The sequence below is a fragment of the Pristiophorus japonicus genome, chromosome 9 (assembly GCF_044704955.1).
Source record: "Pristiophorus japonicus isolate sPriJap1 chromosome 9, sPriJap1.hap1, whole genome shotgun sequence".
In the NCBI taxonomy this organism is placed as follows: domain Eukaryota; kingdom Metazoa; phylum Chordata; class Chondrichthyes; family Pristiophoridae; genus Pristiophorus; species Pristiophorus japonicus.
Window position 1 is genome coordinate 105,573,765 of NC_091985.1, and position 6,717 is coordinate 105,580,481.

At 45.7% G+C, this 6,717-nt stretch overlaps 1 protein-coding gene across 1 annotated transcript in view; it reads right to left on the bottom strand.

Moving 5' to 3' along the window:
• Nucleotides 1-5,175, bottom strand: part of rps6ka2 (ribosomal protein S6 kinase, polypeptide 2) — a 654,298-nt gene extending 649,123 nt beyond the window's left edge. Inside the window, exon 1 of the mRNA XM_070889669.1 lies at nt 5,132-5,175. The gene's annotated coding sequence lies outside the window, so the exon portion shown is untranslated. The remainder of the gene's footprint in view (nt 1-5,131) is intronic.
• Between the last annotated feature and the right edge of the window lie 1,542 nt (nt 5,176-6,717).

Consider the following 6,717-nt stretch of genomic DNA (forward strand, 5'->3'; position numbering starts at 1 on the left):
GAACGTCCTTCCTCAGATTAGGAGACCAAAACTGTAAACAATATTCCAGGTGAGGCCTCTCCAAGGCCCTGTACAACTGCAGTAAGACCTCTCTGCTCCTATACTCAAATCCCCTAGCTATGAAAGCCAACATACCATTTGCCTTCTTCACCGCCTGCTGTACCTGCATGCCAACTTTCAATGACTGATGAACCATGACACCCAGGTCTCGCTGCACCTCCCCTTTTCCTAATCTGCCGCCATTCAGATAATATTCTGCCTTCGTGTTTTTTCCCCCAAAGTGGATAACTTAACATTTATCCATATTATACTGCATCTGCCATGTATTTACCCATTCATCCAACCTGTCCAAGTCACCCTGCAGCCTCTTAGCATCCTCCTCACAGCTCACACCGCCACCCAGTTTAGTGTCATCTGCAAATTTGGAGATATTACACTCAATTCCTTCATCTAAATTATTAATGTATATTGTGAAGAGCTGGGATCCCAGCACTGAGCCCTGCGGCACCCCACTAGTCACTGCCTGCCATTCTGAAAAGGATCCATTTATCCTGACTCTCTGCTCCCTGTCTGCCAACCAGTTCTCTATCCACATCAGTATATTACCCCCAATAGCATGTGCTTTGGTTTTGCACACCAATCTCTTGTGTGGGACCTTGTCAAAAGCCTTTTGAAAGTCCAAATACACCACATCCATTGGTTCTCCCTTGTCCACTCTACTAGTTACATCCTCAAAAAATTCTGGAAGATTTGTCAAGCATGATTTCCCATTCATAAATCCATGCTGACTTGGACCGATCCTGCCACTGCTTTCCAAATGTGCTGTTATTTCATCTTTAATAATTCATTCCAACATTTACCCCACTACTGATGTCAGGCTATAATTACCCGTTTTCTCTCTCCCTTCTTTTTTAAAAAGTGGTGTTACATTAGCTACCTTCCAGTCCATAGGAACTGATCCAGAGTCAATAGATGGTTGGAAAATGATCACCAATGCATCCACTATTTCTATGGCCACTTCCTTAAGTACTCTGGGATGCATACTATCAGGCCCCGGGGATTTATCAGCCTTCAATCCCATCAATTTCCCTAACACAATTTCCCACCTAATAAGGATATTTTTCAGTTCCTCCTTCTCACTCGACCCTCGGTCCCCTAGTACTACCGGAAAGTTATTTGTGTCGTCCTTCGTGAAGACAGAACCAAAGTATTTGTTCAACTGGTCTGGCATTTCTTTGTTCCCCATTATAAATTCACCTGAATCTGACTGCAAGGGACCTACATTTGTCTTCACTAATCTTTTTCTCTTCACATATCTATAGAAGCTTTTGCAGTCAGTCTTTATGTTCCCAGCAAGCTTCCTCTCATACTCTATTTTAGAGAAGGGTGAGGCCATGGAGGGATTTGAAAATAAGGATGAGAATTTTGAAAACGAGGTGTTGCTTAACCGGAAGCCGATGTAGATTTGCGATCACATGGGTGATGGGTGTGGGACTTGGTGTGGGTTAGGATACGGGTAGCCGAGTTTTGGATCACCCCTAGTTTTTGAAGGGTAAAATGTGGGAGGTCAGCCAGCAGTGTGTTGGAATAGTCAAATCTAGAGGTAACAAAAGCATGAATGAAGGCTTCAGCAGCGGATGAGCTGAGGCAAGGGCGGAGATAGGCGATGTTACGGAGGTGGAAATAGATGGTCTTAGTTCTTCTCCTTCTTAGGCAGTCCCCCTGGAGTCAAGGATGACTTGCTTCTCACCAAAATGAGTTCCAAGGTGATTGATGAGACCAATGCAGGATCTGCAGTCTCTGTCACAGGTGGGGCAGGTGGTGGTTGGAGGGATGGGTGAGTGGGGAGCTTGATTTGCCATACGCTCCTTCCGCTTTTTGTACTTGGCTTCCACGTGCTCCCAGTGAAGAGACTGAAGGTGTATGGTGCCTTCTTGGATGCTCCTCCTCCACTTTGGTTCTTGGGCCAGGGATTGCCAAGAGTCGGTGGGGATGTTGCTTTTTTCAAGGAGGCCTTGTGGGTGTCCATGAAGCATTTTCTCTGCCCTCTTGGGGCTCGCCTGCTGTGATGTAGCACAGAGTAGAGTGCATGTTTCAGGAGCCTAGCATCGGGCATGCAGACAATGTGGCCTACCCACCGGAGCTGGTTGAGCGTGGTCGATGCTGGGGATGTTGGCCTGAGAGAGAACACTGGCATTGGTGCGCCTATCCTGCCAATTAATTTGCAGGATTTTGTGGAGGCAGCATTGGTGGTACTTCTCTAGTGCTTTGAGGTACCTACTGTACATAGTCCGTGTCTCTCAGGCATATAGGAGGGCGGGTATCACTACTGCTCTGTATACCTTTAGCTTTGCACCGGGTTTGTGATCCTGGTCTTTGAAAACTAATTTCCTCAGTTAGCCGAAGGCTGCACTGGCACACTGAAGGCGGTGTTGAACTTCGTCGTCGATGTCTGCCTTTGCTTAGGTTAGGTATGGGAAGTGGTCCACATTGTTCACGGTCTCATTGTGGATCTTTATAACCGGGGAGCAGTATTGTGTGGCGGGGGCAGGTTGGTAGAGGACCTTTGTCTTATTGATGTTAAATATAAGGCCCAGACTCTCGTACACTTCGCTGAAGGTGTCAACGATGGTTTGGAGTTCGGACTCCAAGTGTGCACAAACGCAAGAGTCATCTGCATATTGTAATTCAATGACAGAGGTTGGAGCAACCTTGGATCTGGACTGGAGGCGTTGGAGGTTGAACAATTTCCCGCTTGTCCTGTAGATTAGCTGCATTCCAGCGGAGAGCTTGTGAAATGAATCATTGCAGTGAGGAAGATTGAGAAGAGCGTTGGTGCAATGACATAGCCATGTTTGACCTCGGTCTGCACTTGTGTTGGGTCTGTGGTGGATCCGTTGGGAAGAATCACGGCTTGCATGTCATCGTGAAGCAGGCGGAGGATGGTGACAAATTTTGGAGGACAGTCGAATTGGAGAAGAACACTCCCTCATGGTTGACAGCGTCGAAGGTTTTTGTGAGCTCAAAGAAGGCCATTTACAGAGGTTGATGCTGTTCCCTACATTTTTCTTGGATTTGTCGCACGGTGAATATCATGTCCGTTGTGGCCCTTAGTGGGCGGAATGCGCATTGCGACTCTGGGAGGAGCTCTTCAGCCACTGGGAGGAGACGATTGAGGAGGACTCTTGTGATGATTTTCCCTGCGGCAGACAATAGTTACTCCTCTGCACTCCTCTGTAGAGGCCAGCCAGAAGTGCATTGGAATAGTCAAGGCTAGAGGTAACAAAAGCATGGATCAGGGTTTCAGCAGCAGATGAGCTGAGGCAAGGGCAGAGGTGGGCAATGTTACAGAGGCGGTCTTAGTTATGCTGCGGATATGTGGTCGAAAGCTAATTTCAGGGTCAAATATGACACCAAGGTTGCAAACAGTCTAGTTCAGCATCAGACAGAAGTTGCGGAAAGGGATGGGGTCAGTGGCTAGGGAACGGAGTTTGTGGCACTGACCGAAAACAAAGGCTTCAATCTTCCCAATATTCAGTTGGAGAAAATGGCTAGGGAACGGAGTCTGTGGCGGGGACCAAAAACAATGGCTTTGATCTTCCCAATATTCAGTTGGAAAAAATTTCTGCTCTTCCAGAACTAGATGGCGGACAAGCAATCTGACAATTTGGGGACCGTGAGTGGGGTCGAGAGAAGTGGTAGTGAGGTAGAGTTGGATGTCATCAGAGTACATGTGCAAACTGACACTGTGTTTTCAAATGATGTCACCTAGAGGCAACATGTAGATGAGAAATAGGATGGGGCCAAGGATAGATCCTTGGGGGACACCAGGGGTAACAATGCGGGGGCAGGAAAAGAAGCCTTTGCAGGTGATTATCTGGCTACGATTAGATAGATAAGAATGGAACCAGGTGAGTGCAGTCCCACACAGCTGGACAACGGTGGAGAGGCGTTTGAAAAGGATAGAGTGGTCAACCGTGTTAAAGACATGGCTGAAAATTGTTTTATCACAAAAAAATAAGCATTTTTAATCAGAGTGTCAAGTCCACCACGTGTGCGTAACCCGATTTTAAATCACTGAAAATGACTTTAAAAAACTAGACAGACCATTTGCTACCTTCATTGGGGTACAGTAGTCAGTTTCTTAGTAAATTAAAAAATATATTTAAATGCTTTTAAAATGTGCTTACGCCTAAAAAAACAGCTTACTTTTAAGCCTCCTCAAAGGCCCACAAATGGGCGCAAATAGCGGAAACTCGCCATGGTGATGAATTAGATCTGCTTGTGACCAGTTTCGTGGGCGGGGCTGGCTTCTAGCGTGATGCTTTTTAAACTAATGCAAAAGGTCGCGGGAACTCGATTTGTGTTAGAAGTTCCTCTGGTTCAGTCGATTTCAAGCGAATTGTGCTGAAAAAAACCAAGCGGAAACTCCAGGCCAGAGAGATTAAAATTAAACTGAGAAAAGAGGCTTATGATAACTGTTAGTTTCATAAAAAGGTAAAGAACCAAGCTAAATACAGAAAGTGCAGAATTAAACTGTAACAGGAAATAAAAGGGACACAGAGAGTGTGTGAGAATAGATTTGCAGGTAATGTGGAAGAGAACACTAAAGTCTTTTACAATCCTATAAATAATAAAAGTATAGTCAAAGGAAAGATGGGAACTATTAGGAGCTAAAATGGATTTCTTCTTGTGGAGGCAGAGGACAAGGCTAAAGTACTAAATGAGTATTTTGCATCGGTCTTCACCGTCTTCACTGGATGCTGCCGGTGTCACTGTAAAGGAGGAGATGGTAAAGAAATTGGATAGGATAAAAATAAAGAGGAGGTACTTAAAAGGATGGCAATGCTTAAAGTTGAAAATAATGGGATACATTTTAGTTTGCTGAGGGAAATAAGGGTGGAAATAGCAGAAACTCTGGACACAATCTTCCAATCCTTCTTAGACATGGGAGTGATGCCAGAGGACTGGAGGGTTGGAGAGGGATAAAGGAGGTAACTACAGGCCAGTCAGCCTAACGTCAGTGGTGGGGTAACTTTTTGAGACAATGTCCTTGGTAATAGCGCTGAAATCACGATTTCTTCTTCCCGCGGGCATTCGACTAAAAATAGGAGAAAAAATGCGCACTTACCTTTTGGTTGAACGCTCACCAGAGATCCTGGTCCTGAGGCCTCCTCTTCTTGCGCAATGGAACGCATTCATGTTGGGACGTCCATAGGAATCACGTGGGCCTGGACACCCAATCATGGTAAAGTATTTTCTCATTCATAGTAATAGGAGTTTCGTAAGTCCAAAACTCCTATTGCTATGAATGAGAAACACCCCCAAACACCCAGACACTACGTCAAAAATGTAAAAAACACCTCACATAAATACATCATAGAAACTAAAGTTGATAGAAATGTTTTTGAAAAAAAAATATTTGCCGATTTTTAAAAAAGGTTTTAGTTATAGTTTAAAATAAAATGACCTGAGTGGGCAGTGTTTTTAACATAAATGTGTATTATTAAATTTTATTTTGATATGTTTTTGATATGTTTTAAAACTCTAACACTGGTAAAAGTTGGCTATGCACCTGCTTTTACCAGGTGCAAGAGTTTGAAGGACATTCGCTGGGCAAAAGATGGGCAAATAGCTCAATCTCTGCCATGGGAATATCCTTCTCCCTGAGATGCATGCAATCTGAGAGGCTTGACAGATTGGAAAAGTCGGTTTTCGGCACATGCGCATTGCGCACCGAAAACCAGCATTGCAATGCCTTCCCCAGTCCTTACACAATCTGTATGGACCCAAGGAGGCCGAAATTTCATGGCCATTAACTCGGAGATATGCTGGGAGCGATATCGCGCAGGAAACCCGAAAATAAGTTCAGCGCGTCTGTCACTGGCTTTTTAACTTAGTCACCTCATTTGCATTTTACTTCCGGGTGTGGTAGCCAATCCGCAGCAGCGGACACCCCTAATGCGATCTCAAATCTAGCACTTAAAGGGCCAGTCCAACGATGGAACTTAGAGGAGTTGGAGTTTGAAACAAAGAAAGTTAAAGAATGGATTCCAGACTGACAAAGGCTGCACCGCATTTCAAAGACACCTCCGTTGATATACTTCTGGGGTCAGTGAGGAACCGGAGAGATATACTCTTCCCCGGCAATAGGAGGAAGAAACATGCTGCTGCCACAAAGAAGGCCTGGCTGGAGGAGGCCCAGGAGGTCAGCAGCAGGGGCATTGTGCCACACTCCTGGATTCATGCAGTACAACTTCACATTCACCTACATTCTGTTGTGCGCATCATCCCACCCCCTCAATCTGCCATGTCAAGCCTACTCCATCCCATCACTCCTCACACCCACTTACCTTGCAAGCGCACCCATCCTCTTTCTATACAGCTCCTCACATCCCCATCTACCCATCCACCACTCCCACTCACCGTCATCCTTATGCAACTTCATGCCTCTCCCTGGTACTCATCCTCACCAAATGCACTCATCCATCAGATGAACACATGTCAGACAGTCACTCACAGGTCTGCTCCCTCCCTCATTGCAGGAGAAGCGAGCACAGAACACGAGGAAGAGAACCATATATTGGCCTCCACGCATTTCCCAGCTAAAGTACCCATCGACCCATCGTGTCCGCGCCGGCTGACAAAGAGCCGCACGGCCCTTGGTCAGCAGCCCTAAAGATTACATATAAACCTGTGAACAATGACGGAAAGGCA